Source organism: Macaca nemestrina, chromosome 2 (assembly GCF_043159975.1).
Source record: "Macaca nemestrina isolate mMacNem1 chromosome 2, mMacNem.hap1, whole genome shotgun sequence".
Classification (NCBI taxonomy): Eukaryota; Metazoa; Chordata; class Mammalia; order Primates; family Cercopithecidae; genus Macaca; species Macaca nemestrina.
Window position 1 is genome coordinate 35,737,228 of NC_092126.1, and position 27,754 is coordinate 35,764,981.

The 27,754-nt window shown below is 39.5% G+C and overlaps 1 protein-coding gene across 12 annotated transcripts in view; it reads left to right on the top strand.

Annotated features, from left to right (window-relative positions):
* The window catches only part of LOC105469876 (transmembrane protein 108), a 343,076-nt gene that overhangs the window by 20,218 nt on the left and 295,104 nt on the right, over positions 1-27,754 (top strand). For 5 of the 12 annotated variants that reach the window (XM_071090929.1, XM_071090928.1, XM_071090930.1 and 2 more), the window contains exon 1: positions 21,015-26,904. The exons of the other annotated variants lie outside the window; for them this stretch is intronic. The gene's annotated coding sequence lies outside the window, so the exon portion shown is untranslated. Of the gene's footprint in view, positions 1-21,014; positions 26,905-27,754 lie in introns of those variants that run through there. 12 annotated transcript variants of the gene reach the window in all.

Genomic DNA, 27,754 nt, shown 5'->3' on the forward strand with positions numbered 1-27,754 from the left:
CACCTTCATTTTTAAATAAACCTCTCTGTTTCTTGCTGTCTCAGCTAATCAGAACTTTTCTCCTGCTCTCCCCTGCTCTCTTAGGATTTAGGAAAACAGCTGATGGGATTGGGCTGGGCCTTGGAAGGATTGACAGCACCTCTAAGGGTTTGCTCCTGAGGAGAGGAGAATAACTTGCCTCCTGCTCCTCTTCAAGCCTCAGACGGGAGCTCACCCCCAGCCTAGCAGTTAGCATTGCTGCTGCAGTCAGTTGTGCTCTCTCTGTCCACCTTTTCTGTCTGGGGTTCCCTCCCTGTGTTTTGTTTGTCTGTGAGACATGTGGTTAAGCCCTTTGGCTACTCCTGTACCTACAGACCCTCTTGCCCTGGTTGGAAGGGATGGGGTAAGAATACACCTGAGGGGTGAGAGGCTCCCAGAGAGGAGACCAAGAGGTACCAAGGGCAAAGCCCCATTTCACAATTCTGTTCCAGGCTTCCATGTTTACCTGGCTTTGCTTCTTAGGCTGGGGCACTTTGTTACTTATTAGAACTTTTTTCCCTCAATTACATATTTTGTTTCCCCAATTAGATAAGGAGGCCTCTACAGGCAAGGATCCTGCCATGTGCTTCTCTTGCATTCTTTGTGTTGCCTGCAATGTGGGAGGCACATAGCAGGAGCGCAGATATGGGGGTTTCATTGCATTAACAGTGTCTCTTTGTAGTTGTCTTAGGGCTCTTACAACGAAGACTGGGTGGCTTATAAACAACAGAAATTTATTTCTCACTGTTCTGGAGACTGGAAGTCTGAAATCAGCATGCTTAAGTTCTGGTGAGGACTCTCTTCTGGGTTGCTGACTGCCAGCTTCTCGTTGTGTCCCCCTCACATAGTGAAAAGACAGCGGACTGGCTTTCTGGCCTTGGATTATAAGGGCGTTAATCCCATTGTGAGGTCTCTACCCTCATAACTGAATCATCTCCCAAAGACCTTACCTCCTAAATGCTTCACAGTGGGGGTTAGGTTTTCAACATATGAATTTGGGGGTAACACATTCAGTCTGTTGCAGTAATTTGTCTTATTCATTCCCTTTACCTTCACTTACTTACCATTCTTTTATTTTTTGTTAAACATATATTTAGTGACTACTTTGCCTGGTTCTTGCTGGAGTGACTTTTTTTTAGAAGGGTCCAGATTCTGCATACCTCCAAAGCAGTCTGCCTAAGATTGATTTGTCCATGTCTGCCTTTATTCGTTGAGTTGAATCTTAAACTTTCTCTTTCCCGTAACTCTCTGAAGAACCTGCAATCTCAGGAAACATGAGCTTCACTTTTGACTGAAAGGGCTTTACTACTAGGAAATGGGAGAGGGCTACGTTTTCGTCTTTCAGATCTCACATAAATTGGCTGGGCGGCTGCAGAAGGGTTAGGTCACCTCTCTGTATGGTGTATTCTCAGATAATGTGAGTTAGGCTCATAATTGGAAAGGTTAGTGTAGCTCCTCTAACTCAGATTATTCTCTCTGTTACTTAGGTTCTCCATTACATGCAAAATCATTGTTTTTGTTAAAGTTGTTCTGTTGTTTTGTTCTAGTTGTTTAATGCATTTTTCCCCTGGCCAGATCAATTTTTTTGAGGGGCAAGGAGAAGACCTAATTCTCACATATCCTTGGCTACCCTTTTTCTCCCTGTAGACCAAGCATGAGATTCCATTCAAAGTAGGTGATCCATAAATGTTTTAACCTAATTAGACACAAGCATTTTTAGAATTCAAGAGGAAGAAATTCCCTAAATACATTAGCATTTAAGCACATTCTAGAGGTCATCTGATTTACCACCTCATTTTTTGATCATCAATTTATTCATTCTATTATTCCTTCCTTCCTTTCTTCATCCCTTTTGTGCCAGGCACTGTGTAAGGAGCAGGGGATATGAGGTGAGGATAGACATAGAGCTTCCATCAGTTGGAGAGGATAGACATTGAGCAAGTAATTAAAAGTCTGAGGAGAGATTTAAGTACCAAAAGCTACAAAAGCCCATGATGGGGAGCTGCCTTGTGGTCTGAGAAGGCTTTTGTGAGGGCATGATGTTTAAGCTAAGGATTATCAACCCAGAGAAAGGAAGTGACTTGCCCAAAGTCAGTCAGTAGCTCACGTGTAGCAGAGCGTGGCCTGTAGCACAGATTTCTCCCCTGCCCTGGGCTTATCCCTATGAGTTTTGTGGGGGTGCTGAGAAAACATTCATTGTTCAAGTAATTTGATTTTGCATTTCACTGGGGCCCATGGCTTAGCTATTCTATGAATAGCTTACATTTTGATAATTTTATGGACTGTTTGTATATCCCCCAAATTCATGTTTTAATCTAATCTCCAATGTGATAGTATTTCCAGGTGGAGTTTTTGAGAGCTAATTAGGTCATGAGGTTGAAAATACCTTCTAGAATTTGTCCACCAATTCAACTTCTAGTATTTGTCCAACTTCTAGTATTTGTCTATGCTATTATCTTTCTGGAAGGCAGTTTGGCAAGATATATAAAAGTGTAAAATGTATGTACACTTTGACCCAGCAATTCAACTTCTAGTATTTGTCTAACTGTATAGCCATGAAACAATATATGCACAGAGATACCCACTACAGTTTGTGTTTGTACGAAAAAATCTAGAAATAACCTAAATACCTATTAGTGGGAGACTTGTTAACTAATTTATTATTAGGAAACTAGATACTTATACATGTTAACTGTGGAATACCGTATGATTTTTAATTTTTATTTTTTTTATTTTTTAGTAAACAAAGATTTACATATGATTTTTTAAAATGATATAGTAGTTCTTTATTTGTTTTTAATGGAAGGGTATCCCTGACATATTATTTAAAACAATTCTGATCATAGATAACATAAATAATATGAGCCCGTTTATGTAAAATTGTTTGTAAATGTATGCATGTATATGAACATGCAAGGCGTGTTCAACAAAATCTTATCAGTGTTTTTTCCAAGTGATTTTTAGTTTTACTTTGGCATTTTGCTGTGTTGTTTGAATGTTTGTACAATGGGCATGTCTTGTTCTTAAAAGTCACAACAGTATTTAAAACAAACATTGCCCTATTGACCAAGTGTTTCCAGCATTATCTAATTAAGTCAGAGCATTAAATGGGTACAGAGGATTGGACATTGCTTTCATAGAGCATCTATTAACTGTATATACCCTATAATACTAGGGGATATGAATACAGAGAGCTGTCCTTGTTTCCTAGGAGTTTACAGTTTAGAATAATTTCAAGGTAATATGTTACTAAGTAGGCATACTACACTGGTGTGTGGAATATGTAAGTACCCACCAAGTAGAAATTTTATAATGGCATTTGGATTCAGATTTATCACTTTACTTTGAGGGTTTATCCAAATATGAAAGGAATATCAGTGATTGCTTCACACTAAAGGGAAGGGGTTTGGGCACAATGTGTAGACCTCCAGTACCATTTAACTGAGTGTTGCTACCAGTTTGGGCATGTATTTTTCAAAAGGAACTAGTAGTTTCCGTCATTGGCAATTAATCAGGTATCCTAAAAACCTGCAATTTAAATCTAATAGCATGGACGGTGAGTCTTCTGGATGGCAGTGTTGGAGAGAAAGTCCAAGAGTGCATTTTCTAGGAGAAAAGGTCACTTATTAGCTTTGCAAGTAAAACCTATGCTTAGTCATTCCTTCATTCGGTTTTTCTTTTCTGATGTTCCTTTAGCAGCATCATACTATTTTTTGACATTGGAAAATCATAACCTGTTAACCCAATGCATAAAAAATAGCTAGCGGCCGGGCGCGGTGGCTCAAGCCTGTAATCCCAGCACTTTGGGAGGCCGAGACGGGCGGATCACGAGGTCAGGTATCGAGACCATCCTGGCTAACATGGTGAAACCCCGTCTCTACTAAAAAAACAAAAAAAACAAAAAAAACAAAAAAAAACAAAAAACTAGCCGGGCGAGGTGGCGGGCGCCTGTAGTCCCAGTTACTCAGGAGGCTGAGGCAGGAGAATGGCGAAAACCTGGGAGGCGGAGCTTGCAGTGAGCTGAGATCCGGCCACTGCACTCCTGCCTGGGCTACAGAGCGAGACTCCGTTTCAAAAAAAAAAAAAAAAAAAAAAAAAGCTAGCAATGCTTTTTAGAGTTTTTGATAATTTTATCAATTTTCTACTAATATCTCATTCTTTATTGTAATTTTCTTTAGGCTCAGAGAATAAAAGCATCTGTCTCTAGCTAGTGGACCAGTAGGATAGTCTTTGGAGCCAGTAGGATATGAGCCTGTGGTCTGAAGAATCAGGATAGATTTAAGGGAATTTGGTTAGTCATCTTGAATCTTTAATGTTCTCTGCCACACATTCTCCTCTTTTATAGTCTTACCATAAAAATTTGTGCTAAGAGGAATCTCTGGAAACATTCTAACCCAGGACACACAAACTGCCTTAGAAATCTGAAGTAAATCTCACATGAAATTTACTTACACATAATTAAATTTCTTTTAGTCTAAAATCTGGTGATGTTATTTAATATCAGTTCATTTCCACAAAGATTTATCAAGCTTCTGTGGATTCAAGTGAGAATGGAAGGAGAAAATTTGGAGACAACACTTCTGAGGACTTTTGCCAATCACCTAAGCGATGTGAGGTTCCATATTGTGGCTTTTGAGTGTGATTATTCAAAGGTGTTATGTGTTTTTCTCCCTCTGGGCCTTCATGTGTATGAGTGGAGTGTTGAAGTTAACCAGGCCATGTTTTTGCCAAGTGAGCAGGTCCACACTACAGTGGGGATAGAGTTTAGCATGTTTGGAAGGGAGTGGTTATGACATTTGACTATGGAATTTAAATTGACTAAGGAGATGAAGTTGGACATGAGGAGGGTGAGGGACAGTGAAAAGGTATAGTATCCAATGGATTGGAGGTCTCCCTGGGGTCAGAGACTTGCTGAAGTTGTATCAGAGGTGGGAAGCTGACAGGAGATGGTGGTGGTGGGAGAGCAACATGGAGGAATTTCAGCTAAGGACTGGTCTGTGACATTGGAGTTAGGGCAGAGGACAGGGACTGAAAAGCCAGGGTATTGGAATGATCATCTGTGTGGACACTGAATTCACTCAGAGTCATGGCCACAGGAGTGATGAAGAGTGATAGGGAACCAGGAACCCAGATCTTCCCAGAATGAGGGAGAGCGGGCAATATAATTTGATTTTGTGTGATTCAAAGCTCAGGATTTTACTGAAGAAGAAAGGAAGGACAATGGTATAGACGTGATAAAGATAACTCACTCCACCTCTAAGCCTTGAGGTTTAGGGAATGTGGGGAGAAAATAGTCACCACATAGCAGGGCTAGAGGTAGGGTGAACAGTGGGATCTTGCTGATGATCATAAGTTCCAGAGAGCACATGGGAAGGGTGGGTGATAGGGTCAGGAAAAGGAATGGAAAGAGCCATATGGTGATAAAAGTGTAAGGTTGGGAAATGACTTGTGAGTCCTTGAGGGCTTCTCCTTATATTCTTAACAGGGATAAAAGATGTGATTAAGTTAGTCCTGATATTCCCAAGGCTATTGATTTATAGAGTGGAATGCGAGAGAGGGCACCCAGGGTTTTGGGTCTCCCACTGGACTCCTGCTTGAGGGGGTGGTCTTATACAGAGCACATAGGGCTCCCATTTAACCCCAGCCAGAGGAGGGGCTGCCTTGAGACCAAGCATTCATTACCCCTGTCCAGGGAAGTATAATGAACAGTAGAGGTCATGGAACGTTCTCTTGCTTTATTCAACTTTGTGGATCACTTTACGTATTTCACCACATAGACAGCATTCCCTTGTGCCATATTTCTGATTACTTTGTGCCCAATGAGGATCCTTCATTCATTTATTGCTTCTTTCCTTCCCAGTTACTTGTATTCCTTTTGTCTGGACAGAAGAAAGCTGTAATGTCTGGCAGTCTGAGGACAGAGCGTGTGTGATGGTGCCCTATAAGACTCTACTGAATTGAGATACTGTCTGCAGGAAGGCCATTTTGTCTAAAACCAATGATCACTTCTGCTGACCTAAAAAGCATTCAGTTCTATCTTCTGGTCACTCCAGAAGAGATTCCATAGTATAAGCCAAAAGAAATTAAATACATGAAGTGACCTTTAAATAATCTATATTAGGGAAATTAATTTGTGTTTAACTCTTTGGAAGCACTAGATTTAAAATTCAAAATGAACTCCTTAATAAGTCCCTACTGTCTCCTTGTGGACAGATGCCAGGGTCTTTAATATCTTTATTTTTTATGTCACAGTCTGTTGAGCTCTAAACATACTTGTATAAATAAAGAGATTCAGGAAAGGTTTGCCAAAAGGACTTAATTTTATTTCTAATTTCTCTTTCTGGAATCCTACTTCCTTTACAAGGATATTGTACAGAAATGTGATTTTATGAAATACTTAAATTGTTTTAATACTTTGCTTTTAAAGGTCCACTTTGTATGTAAGAGGACTTCTCAGATTTGGGTCATAATTTTCAAAACATAGTGAAGGACCAAATGGGAATATAAAGGTTGGTTAGAGAAATAAATGTGTGTGTGTGTGTGTGTGTGTGTGTTTTTGTTTTGTTTTGTTTTGTTTTTAATGGACAGTTAAGAATGTGATGGAGGTTCCAAAGGTAGCTTGAAGTAGGGGAAGATAATGCTGATGAAATCACGATTTCACGGATGTCCCTTCCTTCCTTACAAAGAAACCTATCCTAGAGATCACTTATGCAGTATGTAAATAATAAACACAGTCAAAGTTGGTTTACTGGCATTTTTCCAACCAGAACTTTACACTGATACTTCCTCTCCTCTGTGATAGAGTCCTGATTATCAGTCCCTTGGAAGATCTGGAAAGTCCTGAGATAGCAGGGTGAAATCGGACCCCTTCCAGGCTGTAAACTTTTACAAGGCACAGCCAGGCCTTTTATGCCTTAAGTGGTGAAGTTCTTACCATTTGGGAAGGCATAGATGCTAAAGTCACAATGATGTGATCCTTGAATATAGAGCTACTCAATGTGTATTTGTTGGATGGATTAATTTGTCACTGCATTTTTTTAGCACTATGTATTCTTTTTTAATTCTGTGGACTCCAAAAGTGTGGTTGTGTGTAAGGATGTGTACAAATATACACTTACATAGGTAGACACACAGACGCACACATACACGCGCAGAGATATTCCCATATGCAGAGAGACAACTGACTCTTGGTTCACACAGTTTTCCATTACAGAATGTTGCCTTTCCCAGCTATGGTAAATAAGTGCGGTTATATAATGTAGTTGTATTTGGCCAGTTCTTTATATTTTGCCTCATAGAGGAAACAATGAAATTCATCTTAGGAAATCATCATTAAGTCACAGTTCTCTTGAAGGGGGATGTTGTTTTCTCCTTGTGGCTCAAGTCTGATCTCTCCACCTCTGACCTAGTTTTGACATTTTGTAGTTCTACAAAAGAAACCCAATTTTTTTTCATGTTCCAGAAACAGGCTCTTTCTTCGTAAAAATAAATGAAAGGACCTCGACATAAGGTGCATATTTTCTAATTAAGAGCATCTATGCTGCATTTAATTGATAGCATCTCAACCTTATTTCCAACAAGTTGTTTTATTCATAACTGGGCCAATTCTTATTAAATTTTAAAAAATTTATGTCCATATGGCATTCTAGTGGTATGCGCATTTGTACATAGCATTCTAGGAATGAAAATATCATTTTAAAATGGAAATTACAATACCAGCATGTGCCTATTTCTACATAGTTCAGCCATTTTCAAGGCTTAAAGTGGGCAGGACCACACATCTGAATTTTTCAGTGTAATCGTGGGGTTATCAACGCATGGCAATTTTGGTTCTGTGAACAAGGAAATACACTGTGCTGGAGTTTCTTCTGTAATGGGTAAATATACTCTCTAACTTAAGTGTAAGGATTCAGAGCACCCACAATAGCTATGTAAAGCTACTCTCTTTTGCTTCACTAGTGTGGTTTCTTTGAGGATTTTATTGTCATAATTCTTCACATGTACTTATATTCCAATTACTTTACTATATTTGGTGGCCCAAACATGACATTCCTTACTAGATTCCTATTGTTTTACTTAGACTCATCTTTTCTGTGTAGTAAAGACTTTCTTGGAGCTTGGAATTTAATTGGTGTTATGCTGGGATAACTACCAAGTTCATTCCCATTGCCATCTGGTATGAGCCTCTTTAGCGTTGTGTGTGCCTGGTTGCACGGTGATCTCTTCAGTCTGTTTTGTATTACTATATTGTTACTTATAATGTACATCTCATTTATTTTATAACTTATTCTAGAAAGGATTTAGGATGGTTTACAAAGATGCATAAAAAATAATAACTTAAAATTTAAGAGTGTAAGCAATAGAAGAAATAAGAAAAAAGGCAGGATAATAAGAATAGAACTTGAAAGGGGCTGAGAAAATTTCTGGTTTTTAGGGCTGATATTCATGCTTTTGCATGGACATATATATGAAGTGTTGGGCATCATAGAAACCATTTAAAAAAGATCTCTACTCCATTATATAATATCCTTAGTATAGGAACAAACCATTTACCTTTCCTCTTCTATAGTTTGATCAGTGTTTGTTAATCTTTAAAAAGTTAATTTATTATATATAGAAGAGCAGTTATAATGTGTGTGTTACTTATGAAGAATAAAATGCATACCCTCTGCCTAGCTTAAAAATAAAACATAACCACTGCCTTTGAAGCCCCCAATGTGCTCTTTACCAATTGCATTCTCCCCTCTCTTCCCTACTGGATGTAATTAGTACACTAAAATTTGCAGTTATTCTTTACTTTTCTTATATTTTAACATCTCTTTACAAATACTTAAGTAAAAATGGAACAATAATATGCATGTCTTTTCTGTGATCTTTGCTTCTTGTGCTCAGCACTGAGATTCACCCATGTTGAAATTTGTACCTATAATTCATTCATTTTCACTTGGGTAAACATGTGCTACTTATCCATTTCCTTATGAACAACAAACAGTGCTATCAATATTCTTATTTGTATCTCCGTTTTGTATGTCTTACATAGGTATATATGTGTGAGACTTTCTCTGGGTTTTAGAATTACCAATTTGTTGTCATAGGGATAATCAACTGTGCATATTAAGCTTTACTAGATAATGTCAAATTGTTTTCCAAAGAGATTTCTCCTCCCACTAGTGTAAGAAGAGCTCTTGTGCTTCACAACCTTCTGATACTTGGCACTGTGTGGCTTTTTGATATTTGCCCATCTAGTAGGTAATTGAAACATTCTTTATAAAGGTATTGCTAGGCCAGAAGCCTAGCGCCAGAGATGAGTTATATGTGTCTGCTCATCTTATTCACCAGACCTTCCTTCCCAACTTCTCTCTTGTCCCTGAAGTTTTCCTTCATGCCATCCATCTAAAGCTTGACTACATCTCACTGCTTTAGCTCTCTGAATTATGAATGTTCATATGCTACTATTGCTTACATTAAACATTTAGAACACATTTCAAGTGTCTTCAGTCATGGTTCTCTATTAATTAGCTCAACCCATAAGTTGAGTAATTCATTGACATTGGACCTGGTATATGTTAAGGTAAGTACTTTGCTCTCAGAGGCTTTTGTCTAGGGTGGTGAGGGCCAATAGGACTGTAAACAATTATGTGATAAATTAAAGTGCTATGAAGGAAACATCAGGTGCTGAGATGAATAACATGGAAATGAACTTTAGCTGGTGTCTCAGTTTTGTGCTGCTGTAACAAAATAAGCTGGGTAATTTATAAGGAACAGAAGTTTATTTGTCTCACAGTTCTAAAAGCTAGGAAGCTAATTTGTACAGCAGCAATAGAAAAAAAAATAGAAACTGGAAAGTCTAAGAGCATGGTTCCAGCATCTGGTGTGGGTCATCTCATGGTGGAAGGCAGAAATGAGCACATAAGACAGAGGGGTAATCAGACTAAACTCATCCTCTTATCAGGAGCACATTCTCGTGGTAATTAACCAGTCCCTGAGATGATAACATTGTTATATTAATGTTATCTCTTAAAGGTCCCGCCTCCCAACACTGTTGTATTGGGGATTAAGTTTCCCACATGAACTTGGGGGAACATACTCAAATCATAGCAGATCGTGTGGCCAAGGAAGGCCTCTCAGGCAGGTGAACTTAGCTGAGACATGACCAATGGGAAAATGTTAGCCAGATGTTGTGACTACTATGTATGGGGCAGGTTGGAGGGAGAGAAGGAAACAGAGGCAGCACTTCAGGCCAAGAGGTTGAAGTGCGAGGAACTTGAGGCGGGTTAAAACTGGCATGTTTAGTAGTTGTAAGAAGGCAGATATGGCTGGGAGGCAGATGCTTGTTTGGAGGACTGTGGCAAGAAATTAAGAAAGAGAGAAGTCTTATAGCACCTCCTAGGCAGGGTAAGGAGTATAGATTTATACTTAAGTGCAAGAGAAAGCTGATGAAGGGTTCAAAATGTGGATGGGGGAGGGAGAATGATAGGATCTAGTTGAAGTTTTAAGATAACTTTTGCTGATATGTGAAGATTCGATTGAGGATTATGATTGAATTTTTTTGTGTGTGTTCAAAAAAATCACAAAATTTTAAACATTTGCAGCACCTGTTACCTGTGAGGATATAAAGTGGGGTCCTTGCCCTCTAGAAATTGCTCATAATCATTTAGGGTGGTGAAGCACATAAGAAAACTGTTAGTACTAAATGCCAAGTGAGCTGTACAAAGACGTGTTGCAGGATTAGAAAAGGAAGAAATAACTGGCCAGAAGCCATCAGGAGAGGCTTCCTGGGGGCAGCTATGAGGCTCAATACAGACAGGGAAGGATGAGTAGAAGTTAAATAGTAGGGAGTAGAGAAGGCATCCCAAGCAGGACAAAATGGCGTGCATCTGTGTTTGGATAGAACAAAGGAAGGCTGGGAAATGAATTTAGAGAGAGAGAGAAAGCTGTTAACAGGTTGTGAGAGCCCTTGAATGACCTCTCTTCCCTAAAGATGGCACCACCAGTAGAGTAGTGAACTGACACACTTCACATTTTCATGAGGATGGAGCCGATGGCTCTGGTTTAGAAGACTTTACTTGGGAATGCAATTTCTTTACAAACAATACCATTGCATTTATGATTACAGACTTATTTTATTGGTCCTGGATTAGTATCTTATAGGTCTTTGCTGGGTCACATGGTTGATTTTGGTCTGGCATTGGGTCTTTACATAAGAGAACCAGTTCTTTTTTAAAATAACCTAAGAAGTAATTAGACAAATGCATGTCTAGCTAATAAAATAAGGGCACTCACTTTACTCCCTCAGGACTTCTTCATTTCAGCAGTAGTGCAAGGAAATGGTTGAGGCAGCATGCATCTGGGGGACTTACTTATTTAGATTAACTAGGATAAAGTCACATCTTTTAAGGTCTTACAGGAATGTAAGGTCCAGTTCAGTATAAGTCCTTTTATTTAAAACCCAAGCCATTCTCATCTGTATTTGATCCTTTATTTAATACCCAAACTCCTCCCTTGGCCTGCCGTTAAGTAGAATTAGTGGCATCTTGTGATACTCCATTCTGGCTTCTGGCTTCCAGCTTCCTTCATTTCTTAAGACTTTATATTTACCCATCATGCCCGTAATCAGGATTGGTGCATGGTCTGTCCAGGCTTTGTTTGGCCAAAGTCCAGCTGTATAATTGACTTACCTCACTCTTATGCTTCCAAGAATGTGTACATTGTTCAGTCTCCTTGTCTGCTTTTCCACAGTATTTTGTACATTTACATATTCTTTGAATGTGTTTATTTAATATATCCTATTTTTATTCACTATTTTTACTCCCTAAATGTCTTTCTAAAGTTCTCGTCTTCCTATCAGAGCCCAGTGCTGCATATTTGCCCAGTCTTCTCTCATGGCTCAATACCATACATCATACCTCATTCAATGGTGAGGAAATGTCCATGAAGACCCTAATCAGTACAGAGCACTTGATTCTTTTCCTGCTCCCTCTGGAAGCACTGAGTGACATCACCAGTATAATAACCATCCTTGGTCATTGCCAGCCTTACCACAGGTTTTTTTCAGATAATTCAAACATTTTGATAGCCTGCCACAGTCACAGAGTTAGAGAGACCCTCAAAATGCCAAGTGTGAGATGGTGTGCCTGTCTTCTGGAAGGGTTCTGGTCTTGGAAGAGGAGGGCTTACACAGGTGAGGACAAGAGAGGAGTACAAGACTGGCTTTACCAAGTTATCTCTGACATAAGGCAGTTCAACTTTGGCAGTTGCAGGGCTGTGGTGTACCTGCTGCCGCTGCCCTTCTCTCCCCTTAACTTGTGGGCAGTGAGCTAAACAAACTGAGGACGTTTTAAAGGTGGATTCTCCACTGGAAAAGGCTTAGACCTCTAATGCAACCTATAAGCAAGTGCTGCAAATACAGATATAAAGGAAACACGTAATAATCCCTGAAGAGTGTTTATTAAGAAGAGAGCATGATTTAAATCTCATTGCAGCATTTCATACCAAGGACTCATTCTTTATAACAAAGCAATATCCCTGTCCTGGTAGACAACCCACAGAAAAACCATTTTGTTTCTCTGAGTACAGTAAACTCTTTGCACTGAATGCTTTCTCTGATATGTCTGTGTGTGTCTGTGTGTCTGTGTGTGTTTGTGTGAGTGTGTTTAACAGTCTCTTGTCATTAAAAAAGAATCACATTCTGAATTGAAGATGGGTATGAGGGTGCTAGGGTACTGCAGCTGCTCTGAATGTTATGTTGCCTTTAAAAAAAAATTGAACATTTGCTGTCTTCAGGGAACTCCCATTGAAGAGATGGGGACACCAGACAGCTAACTAATGCAGCTCTGATCTCATTTAAGGTAGGAGCTCAGGAATTTTTGTTTATCCCCTCTCTATGTTACCAGAATATTGTACACTGCCTGGTGTGCAAAAGGTGTTCAGTAGGAATTCACTTTTTTGTTTGGAAATAATTTCAGAATTTTAAATAAGTTGCAATATAGGCTATAGAGTACACCCACGTCTCTTTACTCAGTGTTTTAGTTTGCTAGGGCTGCCATAACAGTATATCACAGGCCGAGTGGCTTCAACAATAAAAATGTATTTTGCTATGATTCTAGAGGCTAGAAGTCCAAGATCAGGGTGTCAGCAGGGTTGGTTTCTTCTGAGCCCTCCCTCCTCATCTTATAGATGGCTCTTTTCTCCATGTGTCTTCACATGGACTTCTCTCTATACATGTCTGTATTGAAATGTCTTCCTCTTATAAGAACACCAGTCATATTGGTTTAGGGCCCACTCTAATAAAATCATTTTAACGTAATTACCTCTTTAAAGACCCTATCTTCAAATATAATCACATTCTGAGGTTAGGACTGTAACATGTAAATTGTTGCAAGAGGATCATAGTTCAGCCCATAACACTCAGATTCACTTAATATTTTTCCTCACTTGCATGATGATTTGTGTGTTAAACATCTGTTCATATTCTTGTTAGCCATTTCTATATTATCTTTGGAAATAATACACAAAGTCCTTTGCCCATTTTTAAAAAATTGTGTTGACTTTTTTTGTTGAGTTGTGGGAGTTCTTTATATGTTCTGGATATTACCCCCTTATCAGACATATAATTTTCAAATATTTTATCTCATTCTATAGGTTATTTTTTTCACTCTACTGATATTGTTGTTTGATGTACAAAGGTTTTAACATTTGATGTAGTCCCATTTGTCTACTTTTGCTTTTGTTGCTGGTGCTTTTGATGTCATATCCAATAAATCACCAAGTCAAATTCCAATGTTATGTTTTCTTCTGGGAGGTCTGTAGTTTTAGATCTAACATTTAGGTCTTTAATCCATTTTGAGTTGATTTCTGTATATGGTGTAAGACAAGGGTCCAACTTCATTCTTTTGCATGTGGATGTCCAGTTTTCTTAGCACCATTTATTGAAAAGACAGTCCTTTGGTATTGGTACCCTTGTTGAGAATCATTTGACCATATACAAGGAGTTTATTTCTGGGCTTTCTATTCCATTATAGACACATGTTTTCTAAGCTTACCAGATCATTAGGAGAATCCTGATGACATTTAGGAAAGGGATCCCCGCAAATAGCATCTAAAGATATTCACACAACAGTGAGGTCAATGAGGTAAAAATAATGATTAAGGACAGATTCTAGAATTAAGAAGTACTTATTATGATGAATATGACACTGCTAAAATCTGTCAAGTAAAATATATAATAAAGCCTCAGGATAATCAGACAATGGCTTATTCTGGTTAAGGAAAATCTATTTATCTCAGGATTTAGCCAAAAGTGCTTTAGTTTTAAACCTTCATTAACATAAAGTTATTAAGGGTATTATAATATAAATGATTAAGGATTTCACAAGATCATGGGATCATAACTCTCATGTCAATTACCACGTTTAATGTAGAATAAGGGGAAACACAGAATACACGTGGCCAAAGAATACCCCAAGGAAGTTATTTGGTTTTGCTCTTTACCACATACCCAATGGTACTTTTTAAAGCAGGCTTTCTTTTTAAAATAATAGCTTTATTGAGTTATAATTTACATATTATAAAATGCACCTTAAAAATGTGCAATTCAGCGATTTTTTTAGTATATGTAGAATGTTGTGCAACTATCACCACTATATTTCAGAACATTTTTGTCACCCCAAAAGAAATCTCATACCCATTAGCTGTCATGCCCTACCCCGTTTCCCCTAAGTCCCTGACAGACACTAATCTACTTTATATCTCTGGATTTGCTTATTCTGGACAATTCCTATAAATGGAATCATTCTATACTCAGTCTTTTGTTTCTGGCTTCTTTTACTTAGCAGATGTTTCCAAGGTTCATTCATGTTGTAGCATGTGTTGGTACTTCATTCCTATTTATTTATTTAAATTGACAGATGGACATTATATATATTATTTTATAAAATATGTTTTGAAATATGTATACATTGTGGAATGGCTAAATTATGATTTAAGCTAATTAAAATATGAGTTGTCTCACATATTTGTGGTAAGAACACTTAAAATCTACTCTCATCAATTTTGAAGTATACAGTATATTGTTGTTAACTATAATCATGTTGTTGTATTTTAGGTCTTTTGGACTTATTAGTCCTGTCTTATTGAAATTTTGTGTCCTTTGACGAGCATCTCCCCAGTTCCCCCTTTTCCCAAGTCCCTAGTGTCCACCGTTTTACTCTCTGCTTCTATGAGTTCTCCTCTTTTATTGTAGATTCCACATGTAAGTGAGATTATGTGGCATTTGTCTTTCTGTGCCTGGCTTATTTCAGTTAAAATAGTGCCTTGTCCATGTTGTTGCAAATGACAGGATTCTCTTCTTTTTTTTTTTTTTTTTTCTATTGTCTCTCTATATATGTATCACATTTTCTTTATCCATTTTTCTGTTGATGGTCACTTACGTTGATCTCATATCTTGGCTATTGTGAATAATGGTGCAATGAGTATGGGAGTGCAGATATCTCTTCTACATACTGATTTCCTTTCCTTTGGATATATACCCAGTAGTAGTATTGTAGGATCATATGGTAGTTCTATTTTAATTTTTTGAGGAACTTCCATATTGTTTTCCATAGTCACTGTATTAATTTACATTCCCATCAACAGTGTACAAGAGTTCCTTTTTTCCCACATCCTTACCAACACTTATCTTTTATCCTTTTGATAATATTCTTCATTCTAACAGGTGCAAGATGATATGTCATTGTGGTTTTGATCTGTAGTTCCTTGATGATTAGTAATGTAGAATATTTTTTCATATTTGAAAAATATGGTCATTTGTATGTCTTCTTTTGGGAAATAGCTCTTCAGGTCCTTTGCTCCCCACTTTTTAATCAGGTCATTCACTGAGATTCGTAGAGGTTAGTCAACTTTTCCCAAGTTATATAATTAGAAAGTAGTAGAGTTGGAGTTTCAACTTACTTGTACCTGTCTCCAAAGTTGAGGCAGATTTTTTGTTTTATTTTGTTTAAAATCACAGGCACGGAGAGTTGAGTGAATCCTATTTCTTGGTACATGGAAACAAGAAATAGGATTTTATTCAGTTCCATCTTGATTCTTTACTTAAATATTTATTTCCTTTTATCTTCATATTTCATTTGATGCCCCCTCCACAAGCAATGATTTTAATTTGTTTTCATGTACAGATGCTTTTCAACTTATGGTGTTGTTACATCCTGATAAACACAATATAAGTTAAAAATGTTGATAATGTGTTTAATATACCTAATCTACTGACCATCATAGCTTAACCTACCTTAAATGTGTTCAGAACACTTACAGTAGCCTACAGTTGGGAAAAATCATCTAACACAAAGCCTATTTTTTTATTTGTTTGTTTTTTGAGACGAAGTCTTGCTCTGTTGCCCAGGCTGGAGTGCAGTGGCGCAATCTCAGCTCACTGCAACCTCCCCCTCCCAGGTTCAAGCGATTCTCCCACCTCAACCTCCCGAGTAGCTGTGATTACAGGCATGTGCCACCACACCCGGCTAATTTCTGTATTTTTAATTGAGACGGGGTTTTGCCATGTTGGCCAGGCTGGTCTTGAACTCCTGACCTCAGATGATTGGCCTGCCTTGGCCTCCCACAGTACTGGGATTACAGGCGTGAGCCACCACACCCGGCCACAAAGCCTATTTTATAATAAAGATTTTATAAATAATTTTGAATCAAAATCCAAAATTCAGAGTACATTTTCTATTGAATGTGTATTGCTTTTGCACCATTGTAAAGTCAAAAAATAATAAGGAGATCCATCATAAGCCAGGGACCATCCGTACATCTTTTTGAGTGTATTATAAAATATGTATGGTGTTGTATTCATGAATTATAACAAATCTTATCTCTCTTTTCCCACTGAGCCTTGCAATTTTAGGATCTATCCATGTTGCTATGGGTACATCAAACCTGCTGCGTCTCTTTGCTATGCTTCTCCACAGAGCATCCACTACATTTTTACCCATCTATTCGGCCAGGGATGCTCACTTGATTCCCTCAAGCTCCCCTTCCCCACAAACAATACTGCTGTCAGCAGCTGCTTTTGATTGCACATGAACATTCCTCTGGGATATATACAAGGGAGTCAGATTGCTGGGTCATACTTAATTTGTTGAAGTAGTATTGGATTGCTCTCCAGAATAGCTCCACCAGACTTCCCTCTACTAGCGGTTCTTGGGGGTTGCTGTTTCCCCAACACTACACCAATACTTGGCATTATCCAGCTTCCTAATTTTTGCTAGGCAAATAGCATAAAATGAAATCTTGGGGGATTTTTTGGCCATTTCTTTGATCACCAGTGATTTGACATTTCTTGCTATTTAGCTGTGATTTCTTGCAAGTGGAAACAACCCTACTGAATAGTAATCCTAACCCACAAGAAGTCCAGATCATCACTAGTTTTCTGCTGTTGTCCTTCGTCACTCCGCCTCCTTAGCATATCCTCATGGTTTTTCCTTCTCTGCTGTAAACCCTCCTCCCTTGCACCTATCCTTTTTATCTTTTTGATAATATCCATTCTGACAGGTGTGAGGTGATATCTCATTGTGGTTTTGATCTGCCTTCCCTGGGAAAAGATCAGAAAAGATCCCTGGAGAAAGATCAGAAGCTATTTAGCCCATCTTGTGTTTTTGTTGCTGTGGGAAATGAGATTCTCCTGCTTTGTACCAGCAGTGAATCAAAGAAGAAGTAATAGATGATTTGAAGGGTGAGGACAAAGGCACAAGGCCACATGCAAGTGATGTTCCTTTAAAAGACAATATTCAAGGAGAAGCAAGTGAGTGAGGCTGAGTGAGGAAAGATTGTTAGGAAAGGGGTCAGGTGGTATCTGGAGACCACCAAGGTCCAAAGGAAGGAGGAGATGATTCACAAAGGAATAGGGTACTGAGTAATGTGGGGACCCTTGAGATTTGGGAAAGGAGGAAGGCAGGAGGAGGATTTAAGGGCCTAGATTTTTAAATACATGTACTTTTGATAAGCCCAAACTCATCAAAATATATACATTAAATGTGGGCAATTTTGTTTTATCAGTTATGCTTTGATAAAACTAAAAAATAAGGAACTTTTCCATAAAAGTAGGTAGTGACACTAATAATAGTAATAACCCCTTCTGTGTGTCTGTTTCACAGTTTAGCATTCTGCTTGCAGTTTAAGGAGTCAAGGATGCCACTGCCTCATTATGCATGTAAAGAGACCATGATATAGATGGGAAAAAGGACTTCCTCAAGGTCTTTTGGAAGTTGAGATTGGAACCTGGGTCTCAAAGCCCAAGTAACTTACTGCTTATTTCTGTAACGTGATGTTGGAGATTGGGCAGTGCTTGGGAGAAGCAATGGACTTAATAGAGTGGCAGAAAGGAGATAAAAGGAAGAGAAAAACTGCAGATGCAGTGTGTGTAATAAAAAATAAGTTACTCTGCCCTTAAAGTTTATGTCCTCTAATCTTCCACTTTAAATTGTTCCCTCAGATTTTTCTAGTGTAAATAGGTTGAGAATATTAGAGCTGATTACCTTTTCAGTTCTCTAGCCCAGTCATCCTCATTGGCCAAAGGCCAACAGTTTTCTGGGTTGAGATGTAGGAAGGCTTTGGCAGTGGGCAGCAGTCCTTCTTAGCCCATCTTTGCCGTGGAGCACAGTCTCTTTGGGTTGCGCCACCTTTACAGGTTAGCTGGAGTCAGGCTTAGGTCATATACAGGGATCCAGATCTACAGATAAGCCAATGAAAGGAAGATAAATCAAGTGCAAGGCCAAGAAATAAGAATCAGGTCACCACATCAAAGCCAGAATGACAGCACTCTGAGCTGGGAGGGCTGGGGGCACTGCCTCAATTCCTCACATGAGATAGTTGTGCTAGAGCCCAAGAAGCAGATAGATCCAAGGCAAAGAGACAAGGACTTGGTGGGGGCGGGGCCAAGGCTCCAGTGGTTTCTCATTCTTTGCCTGACTGAGCCAGTCAAAGACTCAGACAAAGGGCAAGACAAGTGAGCAAGTGGGTACCTGGCCATTTGGGACTGTGCTGGCGGTGAGTAGGGGAGGCAGCTGATGTTTTATAAATTGTTGCAAACAACACTCCTAAGGTCTTGGGCTTTGTTTTTGCAGAGGGGAAAAAGGGCCCATTTGATTGTGCTTTGTTATTCTCCTACTCATTTTTTTTTCTTTTTTATTGTAGTGATGGCAGTGGTGTTCAGCCAGGAGCGAGTTATATGAGGTAGGGTTCTGCCTAGGGGAGGTGCCAGGGGCAGGCGGTGAGATAGGCTACCTGGGTGTCTGCAGAGCACCCTGGAACACCCATTTCAGTGAGTTGTCTGACCCAAGAAGGTCAGCAGTCTGCTCTCCCCAGTTTGTTCTTGGGTTGAAGGATGGATCTTGTAAAATCTTGAGCAAAAACAAAGGCTAACTCTATCCCTTGGAGGAATGTTTAGGTCACATTTCCTCTTGGAAGACTACTTCCACAGTTCTCAAAGTGAGAAGGCAGAAATGAAAGCACTTTCCATAGAATCTGTAAATGTCTAGGTAATTTATAGATTCAGTGCCATCCCCATCAAGCTACCAATGACTTTCTTCACAGAATTGGGAAAAACTACTTTAAAGTTCATATGGAACCAAAAAAGAGTCTGCATTGCCAAGACAATAGTAAGCCAAAAGAACAAAGCTGGAGGCATCATGCTACCTGACTTCAAACTATACTACAAGGCTACAGTAACCACAACATCATGGTACTGGTACCAAAACAGAGATATAGACCAATGGAACAGAACAGAGTCCTCAGAAATAATACCACACATCTACAAGCATCTGATCTTTGACAAACCTGACAAAAACAAGAAATGGGGAAAGGATTCCCTATTTAATAAATGGTGCTGAGAAAACTGGCTAGCCATATGTAGAAAGGTGAAACTGGATCCCTCCTTACACCTTATACAAAAATTAATTAAAGATGGATTAAAGACTTAAATGTTAGACCTAAAACCATAAAAACCCTAGAAGAAAACCTAGGCAATACCATTCAGGACATAGGTATGGGCAAGGACTTCATGTCTAAGACACCAAAAGCAGTGGCAACAAAAGCCAAAATTGACAAATGGGTTCTAATTAAACTAAAGAGCTTCTGCACAGCAAAAGAAACTTACCATCAGAGTGAACAGGCAACCTACAGAATGGGAGAACATTTTTGCAATCTACTCATCTGACAAAGGGCTAATATTGAGAATCTACAAAGAACTCAAACTTACACACACACAAAAAAACAACCCCATCAAAAAGTGGGCAAAGGATATGAACAGACACTTCTCAAAAGAAGACATTTATGCAGCCAACAGATGCATGAAAAAATTCTCATCATCACTGGACATCAGAGAAATGCAAATCAAAGCCACAATGAGATACCATCTCACACCAGTTAGAATGGTGATCATTAAAAAGTCAGGAAACAACAGGTGCTGGAGAGGATGTGGAGAAATAGGAACACTTTTACACTGTTGGTGGGACTATAAACTAAGTTCAACCGTTGTGGAAGACAATGTAGCGATTCCTCAAGGATCTAAAATTAGAAATACCATTTGACCCAGCCATTCCCATTACTGAATATATATCCAAAGGATTATAAATCATGTTGCTATAAAGACACATGCACATGTATGTTTATTGCAGCATTGTTCACAATGACAAAGACTTGGAACCAACTCAAATGTCCATCAATGATAGACTGGATTAAGAAGATATGGCACATATACACCATGGAATACTATGCAGCCATAAAAACGGATGAGTTCATGTCCTTTGTAGGGACGTAGATGCAGCTGGAAACCATCATTCTCAGCAAAATATCACAAGGACAGAAAACCAGAAAACACTGCATGTTCTCACTCATAGGTGGGAATTGAACAAGGGGATCACTTGGACACAAGAAGGGGAACATCACACACCGGGGCCTGTCGTGGGGTGGGGGGAGGCAGGAAGGATAGCATTAGGAGATATACCTAGTGTAAATGATGAGTTAATGGGTGCAGCACACCAACATGGCACATGTATACATATGTAACAAACCTGCATGTTGTGCACATGTACCCTAGAACTTAAAGTATAATAATAAAAAAAAATAGCATAAACTTGAATAAGGGGAAAAAAAAAGCCCTTTCCCTTTTCTGTTTGTGCCCCTAAATTCCCCTGCACCTTCAGTCTTCCTTTGGCCAGGTAACTTCCTTTTGGGTTGGCCCAGCTTCCTCTGCCTGCTGCTTAGGGTTACAGGAGAGATGGCCCATCGAGAAGGGACTCTAATCCTTGTCTTCTGTTTATGGAGTAAATAGGTACTTGGCCAGGATTCCCTGAGCTCTTGCTCCCAGGCTAACTCATTTGCCTGTGTTCTGAGGAAACAGGCAGAGTGTCTCTTCCCAGGACAGCCCAGGGACATTCAGAGTGATCACCCCGGATGCTGCCAGGTTTTTGTGTGTCTTCCAAACTAAGACTTTTATACAAACTAAAATCACCCTTTGAGGATAGAGAACTCCCTAAATGGAAACATGTAGCACAGTGGATGGAGGGATGGCAAAGTGGGGCAAGGCTGTCTCACCTGCATGTTTTGGCTAAAAATGGTAGAGTTTATTGGAGCTCTGTGTGTGTGTGTGTGTGTGTGTGTGTGTGTATGCGTGCGTGCGTATGTATCTCAGATCTTTGTTTTTAGTGACTCACATATGTGCTCCTGAGTTGCTTTTTGTGGACGACATGGCGTATACCTCCCTATTCTTCTCAGTCCTTTTGGACATCCACTCATTTTATATTACCTTAGGGATGGTTCCAGCCTTCCTACCTAATTCTGAAGTATTAGTAGACAAGTTACTCCCAAACAACTAGGCAGTGTCTGATACCCTTGTGGCAATCAAGTGATGCTCTACAAAGCTGCTTTGCAGAGCTGAGCTGAGTGGCTAGGGTCTTTGTAGAGATGAGCTGAGTGGCTAGGGTTAGATTAAGGCTTGGAGAGGTCCAAGAAAAATTAGCAAGTTACAAAGCTGTAACCCTCTGAAAAGCCACAGAATTATTAGGATATTTTCAGTTTTAATTATTGATGGCAACTCAATAATTTAAGTAGTTAATCAACTCAAGAATAAATACAACTTAGCAGGAAGTAATTAAAAAATTGAGATGTTTAACTGGAGGGGTTTTAAGATTAGAAGTTATCTATTCAGTCAGAATAATTGCACTAAATACCAAATTATTCATTTACCAAGTATGAAATTTTTTTTCTTTCTCTTTCCCTCTCTGATGCTCACACACATGTATTTTATCATACTTGGATCTTGTAGGAAAAAGACTGTGAAGGGACTGATCATTTTCAAATCATTTATCCAGTGAATAGATATTGAAATATTATTTTGTATGTTATCCTCTGCTCAAAACTGTAAGGGTGTTAAGATGCTTAAAACATGATTGTTGCCTTTCAGAAACTGTCAGCCATTAAATTGAGAAGATAAGACAAACTTGCAAAATAAAATAATAGTTATATAAATATTGAATTCAGCGAGAGTGCCAGTGGTATATAATTAGGTTCTAGAAGAATGGATCAGATAGCTGTGACTTATGAAGGGGGAAGACATAATTGGTGACTGCATTTTACCAAATCATTTATTTCCGCCTGGATTTGTTCCCTGTGTGTAAAGAGGGGCCTTCAACCCTGGTCAGGTGAGATGGAATATGCAGTGCATATACATTTATCTGGAACTTTGTCCAGAGAATGCATCTTTCCAAAAACAGAGTTACATAAATCCTCTCAGTGATTCTTTGGGGATTGTTGAGATGTTCATCATTGTCTTTATTTTGCAGGTGCCTTAGTCTGTTTGGGTTGCTATACCAGAATAATATAGACTAGGTGGCTTATAAACAACAGAAATGGATTTCTTACAGTTGTGTAGGCTGGAAGTCCAAGATCAAGGTGGCAAGCTGATTGAATATCTGATGAGGGTCCGCTTCTGGTTTACAGATGGCCGTCTGCTTTCTTTGTCCTCACATGGCAGAAAGGAGCAAAGGTGCTCTCTGGAGTCCCTCTTACAAGCGCACTCATCCCATTCTTGAGAGTTCGTGATCTAATCATGTCTGAAAGGCCCTATATCCAGATACTGTCACGTTAGGATTAGCTTTCAGCATGTGAATTTTGGGAGGACACAAACATTCTGGTTATAGCGGCAGGTAAGGAACTGCAGGTCAGAAGGGCCCCAGCAAAGTATCATTATGAATTGAATGACAGATGGGACAGGCACGAAGCTTGAAAGCAAGGAATGAGAGTGTGTCTTGCCCGTGACCGTCTTACTCACTTGCTGAGGGAGAGGTGCTAGGTATGCCTTCTCTTCAAGGCAGGACCTCATCATGTAAAGAAGCTTCTGGGTGGAGGCTGAGTGCTTTCTCTATATAGCCAGAGGCCTCACTCCAATGCTTGGGATGTGAGATCTAAGTTTTGCACAGATGTTTTCTTGCTACTTGCCAAGGCCACAAACAATTGGGGGAATGGACTCTTTCCACATACTTACTTGTCATCTCATCTAAGGTAGGTGTCTGGTTGACAAAATAGTGCTCTATGCTAAAGTGAGCTGCCTAAGATTCCCTGCACAGGAAAAAGAAGCCTAGAGGAGAGCAAAGATGGGGGACCGTTCAACTGCATTCCCAAGAGCTGTGACAGGGATAATGGCAGATGTTCATGGTCTGCTGCCCCTGCCCTGGCCATACACATTCATTACTGTATAAATAGGAATAGAGGGTATAAATAGGAATAAGGAACTGATGGCTATGTGAAGGTGGATTTCAAACTCTTTGGGTTGTGATTAACTTCCAGAGGCTTCAAAATAACTGATTTATGTGAAGTATGATGCGGAAACTAAGCCACTCATTTTCATCTTCACCATATTTTCTACATGTCAAGTTGGTTACCTTTGGTACTTGGCAATAACTTCAAGGAAGGAATGCTTTGTCTAATCCTTGCTCCTTCTTCAAGGCCCAACTCAAACGCTTTCTCCCCTGGAATCCTTCCCAGAGCTCTTTAGTGAAAATTAATGATCTTGTATATCCATAGCTCTTTGTTCATATGTCTTCACGTATTTGGTTATTCACATGTGTGTCCATTTCCTTCATTCAACTCATATATTGTTTTTTTACACTCAGAAGCTAAAATTATTAGGCAGTCAGTGCTATGATTGTAAAGTGTCTATCTAGAGGAAAGACAGTACAGTTCAATGTACCCAGAGTGAAGTACTATCATCCTAGTACTTAATATTTGGATATTTTCTCCATTTTTTAAAAAAATACTAGGACCTGTGTGAATGAAAGCTTAGTCTCTAGACAGACACAAGTAGGGTCTCTTCACCTGAAAAGGAACTCATCCTCTTCCCTTTAGCTCCTTAAAGCTTCTCCTCTGGGTGGCAGAGTGGTTTGATGAAAGGAACATGAACTTTAAGCTGATCAGATAGGTGATCTTGGATAAGTTATTCTTATCTTTCCACATACCAATTTCTCGGATATAAAATGTGGATAATTACAGTTTCCTTGAACAGTTCCATAGCACAGTGTTGTCACTTTTCATGCCTTCATCCATACCTTCATCATTTCTCATCTGGATGTTTCACTGGAAGATGACCGTCCTAGCTCAGGCTGCCATCACAAAATACCATAGACTGGGTGGTTTGACAAGAGAAATTTGTTTTCTCACAGTTCTGAATGCTGGAAATTTGAGATCAGGGTACCAGTATGGTCAGAATATGCTGAGGGTTTTCTTCCCAGTTTGCAGATGGCCACCTCCTGGACATGTTCTCACATGGCAGAAAGAGAAAGAATAAGCACTCTGGTATCTCTTCTTATAAAGGCACTAATCTCATCATAAGGGCCTCACCCTCATGACCTCATCTAAATCTAATTACCTCCCAAAGACTCCATCTACAAATACCATCACCTTAGGGCTTCAACATATGAATTTTGGGGGAATGATTGTGCCATTCCAGTTCACAGCAATGATTGCGCCATTCCTTCAGTCCATTCTTGCTATATGGAATATAGATCGGTCACCATTTCCCTACAGGCCAGAATAAAATTCACATTTCTTTGCGTAACACTTGCAACTCTGACTCTTCAGCATTGTATCTCTCTGCCTTCATGTTGGTTGGTTCTTCCAGGAAGCAGACACCAACATGGGATTAGAAACGCAAAAGATCAATTGGGGAAAACATCTGTGAAAAATAATAGGGGAAGGGGAAAAGAGTAGGTAGGGAAACTTTAGACTGCAATGCCAAGTGCAGCACATGAAAAGAAAGGAGGAATCAAGTACAATCAGGTAGGAAGAGCGTTGGACTGCAGTGTAACTCAGCAACAAGGAACTTTCGTGCTGAGTCCCCATTGGTCAGGAGTGGCAAGCCTTGCTTGGTTATTGGCTGGAGCTACCTTAGTAGAGCATGACCTCAGCTTCAAAGCTGAGGCAGATCCTAAAGACACCCACAGCTAGGAGTTGTCAGCTGACTGTATTCCTTGTGGCGGATTCTGTCTTGAAAATAAATCTGAGCAGCATACCTCATGACCTCTGCAGTCTGCTTTGTGCTCTCTCCTTTGCCATGCCAAGTTCCTTCAACAACCATTCAACAAATATTGAGTGCCCGCTTTGTGCCCATAACCAAGCTTGCTGAGCAAAACCAGGCTTCTCTGGAGTTTGCAGTCTACTGGGGGAAATAAATGCTAGTCAAATATTCACAAAGATGGTGCATAACTGCCAGCTGGACTGAATGCTCTGCAAAGGAAGTCTATCCTATAGGAGTGGGTGGCAAAGGAACCTGAATTCCTTGAACTCATCCCAGTTTCTTGACTGTCTGTCATTGTATGCATTGTCACGTCTGCCATAACGTCCTTTCCCTGCTTCTTTGCTTGGCCAACATTCTTCAGTAATAACAACCATGAGCACATATTGAGGGTGACCAAATGTCCTAATTTGCCTTGGACACTTCTGGTTGACTCCTTTTGTCCTAGTGTAGTAATTAGTATTGCCCTCTTTCCTGTTAAAAATGTCCCAGTTTAGACAGTATATTATATAGTCACTTGTTTGCCAAACACTATTTTAACCTTTTTATTTACTATTATTATTTTTATTGTTTTGAGACAGGGTCTCACCCTGTCTCCCAGGCTGGAGTACAGTGGTGTAACCATAGCTCACTGCAGCCTCAACCTCCTGGGCTTAAGGGATTCTTTGGCCTCAGCTTCCCAAGCAGCTAGGACTACAGGCAAGCACCACTGTGCTTGGCTAATTTTTAAAATTTTTTTATAGAAACAAGGTTTCCCTCTGTTGTCCAGGCTGGTCTCGAACTCCTAGGTTCAAGCAACCCTCCTACCTTGGCCTCCCAAAGTTCTGGGATTACAGGCATGAGCCACCATACTTGGCCCCTAAACTTTTTGTACAGAATATTCATTTAATGCCCACTATACCTCTAAAACAGTAACTTTTTCAAAAAGTTGCAATTTTGTAGTGGGAGAAGTGAGGTGAAACAACCCACTAAAAGTCACTGAGCCAGTGGTGCTGGGATTTCAGCCCAGGAAGTCTGTTCCTGAACCTGTGCTTTCAACTATCAAGCTGTTTTGCCTCTCAGGAGACATTACTTGGAAAGCCCCCTGCCCTGCCCCACTCCTCAGCCTGGCTTGGCTGTTTCCCATGTGATCCCTCTGTATCCTGTACATGCCTCTGTTACAGCACATTGTGATGGCACTGGAAACTGTCCCTCACTCCTCTTCCCCTTCCCAGCACCTCACACATGCTGAGTGCTCAGTCAATCTGTTGAATACATGGATTGAGACAGATGAGAGAGTTGCCCATACATGGCACATGGACTGTTAAACTGGAACAGGACGTTGGGTAAGTTATTTTCTCCTTTTTAGATGTTTTTCCCTTGTCCAACCTTCAGAAGTTTACTTCCTCTCTGGTTTAATACTGTCCTTAGACCTACTGAATTATAAGGACTGTGGACTGAAAAGGGGCAGCTTTGAAAGAAGTGTATCTCATAAGTTCTTTTTCTTTGTTTTGTCTAATTCATTTTGTGGTGTCACATTCATTGCGCAATTTATATTTATTTTCATGTCCCTGAAGTAATGTTTTATTTTTAGATAGTTCTAACCCTGAGGACATTCCAAAGACAATGATATTTCTGTTTGTTTTTTTTTAAATAAAGGAATATATAATTTTTTAAAAGCACATTTTGGTAAGGGACAGGACAGTCGGGTAATTGGGGGGTGAAGGTGATTCTGTTCACTATTGTTTTCCCCTTTCTCCTCCATAGGGGCTAGTCCTGAGGTAATGTTAAAAAAAAAAAAAGCATATAGTAATCCATTCTGAATATGTCATATCCCCCTTAGTGTTCATAGTTGAGACCTTCCATAAACTATTTCTTAAGACACTGAAGATGAACGTCTTGACATGGTTATAGGGAGCAGAGATAAGGCATCCAAGGGGTTGCTTTTCAGGTAGAAGTTTTCGGTCATCTGTACAATGCATACCCCAGTATCATAAATGATAAGATTTTATTTTCAACTATTCTTTTTCTTGAATTAAAAAAAAAAACCGTGATTAGGAAATTTTCAACTAGACGAAACCAAAGAACAGCATCATGATCCATGTGTATTCAGCTTCAACATTTACCCACATTCTTTTAATCCTCCTACCAGACTTGCCTATCTGAATCATGAATGCTAGGCCCTCTGGTCAACTA